The sequence below is a fragment of the Drosophila montana genome, unplaced genomic scaffold, assembly GCF_035044405.1.
Source record: "Drosophila montana isolate Dmon_TW-CO22-7 unplaced genomic scaffold, ASM3504440v1 contig_2861_1, whole genome shotgun sequence".
Taxonomy (NCBI): domain Eukaryota; kingdom Metazoa; phylum Arthropoda; class Insecta; order Diptera; family Drosophilidae; genus Drosophila; species Drosophila montana.
This window is the reverse complement of record NW_026997734.1, coordinates 53,802-56,007: the sequence shown is the minus strand read 5'-3', so window position 1 is coordinate 56,007 and position 2,206 is coordinate 53,802. Positions and strand designations below refer to the sequence as shown.

The following is a 2,206-nucleotide window of genomic DNA, read 5'->3' as shown; positions in this document are numbered from 1 at the left end:
CTATAAGACCAGATTCATTTTATGATTTAATAAAATTTACTAATCAATTGATTACGAAGAAAATTTCTTATAAAAAGATTTACAATCTATCGCCTAACTTCAGCCACTTAATCGCGACAATGATTATTCTCAACAAATCATAGGAATATTGGAACATTATATTTTATTTTTGGTGCTTGAGCAGGAATAGTAGGAACATCTTCAAGTATTTTAATTCAAGCTGAACTAGGCCACCCAGGAGCTTTAATTGGAGATGATTAAATTTATAATGTTATTGTTACTGCCCATGCTTTTGTTATAATTATTTTCATAGTTATACCAATTATAATTGGAGGATTTGGTAATTGACTTGTACCTTTAATGTTAGGAGCCTTTGATAAAGCTTTCCCTCGAATAAACCACATAAGATTTTGACTATGCCTCCTAACATAATTTTAGTCAGTAGAATAGTTGAAAACGGAGCTGGAACAGGGTGAACTGTATACCCTCCATTATCCGCAGGAATTGCTCACGGAGGAGCTTCTGTTGATTTAGCTATTCTTTCTTTACATTTAGCTGGAATCTCTTCAATTTTAGTGGCTGTACATTTCATTACAACTGTAATTTACATGCGATCTTCAGGAATTACTTTAGACCGAATACCTTTATTCGTTTGATCAGTTGTAATTACAGCTTTATTATTACTTTTATCTCTACCTGTTTTAGCTGGAGCTATCACCATATTATTAACAGACCGAAATCTTTATACCCCATATTTTGACCCAGCTGGTGGAGAAGACCCAATTATATACCAACAATTATTCTGATTTTTTGGTCATCCAGAAGTTTACATTTTAATTTTACCTGGATTCGGTATAATTTCTCATATTATTAGTCAAAAATGAGGTGAAAAAGGAAACTTTTGGATCTTTAGGAATAATTTACGCAATACTAGCAATTGGGTTATTAGGATTTATTGTATGAGCACATCATATATTTACAGTAGGAATAGACGTAGACACCACATCAAAATTTTTAGCTGACTTGCTACCTACATGGAACACAACGTTCTTACTCCCCAGCTTTTTATAAGCTTTAGGGTTCGTATTTTTATTCACAGTTGGAGGATTAACTCGAGTTGTATAAGCAAACTCATCAGTGGATATTATTTTACATGACACTATGTTCACTATGTTTTATCAATAGGAGCTGTATTTGCTATTATAGCAGGATTTGTCCATTGATACCCTTTATTTACTGGTTTAACTATAAATAATAAATGATTAAAAAGTCAATTTATTTTTATATTTATTGAAGTAAATCTTACCTTTTTCCCTCAACATTTCCTTGGATTAGCCGGAATACCCCGTCGTTATTCTGATTACCGAGACGCTTACACAACATGAAATGTAAGAAGGAAAACCATCCCGTGCGTCTATGCCCACGTTTTCTACAAATTTCCGTACCTTCATTCCGATACTTCATTTCGTAAAGTTTCACCTGGAATCCCTGCGGACGCCCTACTACAACACCCACCCTGATTACCCATTTTTAATATTTGGTCCTTTCGTACTAAAATATTATAATTTTTTAAGATAGAAACCAACCTATTATGCTTATGCCGGTTTGAACGCAGAACTCGGTTACAAAACAGGTTGGATAGACTAAAATACCGCTAAATTTTTTAAGTTTCAAGAACTTACCTATTACTACTTAAGTATAAATATTAACATTTTAAATAATAGGGTATCTAATCCTAGTTTTTAGTTAACAAATTTAAACATAAAATTTCACTTAATAAATTTAATTATTTTTAATTTAAATTAATTTAACTTTTACTAAAAAAAATTCATCGGCAATTCGGTATAACCGCGATTGCTGGCACCAATTTAATCTATACTTTTTAATATTGCTATTTCTAAATTTCTTTAATTAATAAAATTAATTACTGCGATTATAATAAATATAATAATTTTTAAAATTAACATAAATTCACAGAAAAATTTACATGTAAATCAAATTAATAACAAGTTTAAAGCCAAAATAAAACTGTATAAATTTACCAAAAAAATTAATTTTTATATTAACTAATAAAATTAAATTTTAATAACTTATTTTTAAACAAATTTAAAAACAATTAAATATATTTATAGAATAGCGGGTATAGCCCGGCCTTGCCCGTGGTACGTATGTTATAAAATCAATGTTCTCAAACAAATTTGAAATG

The 2,206-nt window shown here is 29.9% G+C and overlaps 1 pseudogene; it reads left to right on the top strand.

Moving 5' to 3' along the window:
* The first annotated feature begins 217 nt into the window (after positions 1-217).
* On the top strand, positions 218-1,385 carry LOC135430064 (cytochrome c oxidase subunit 1-like; annotated as a pseudogene).
* Positions 1,386-2,206: the final 821 nt, after the last annotated feature.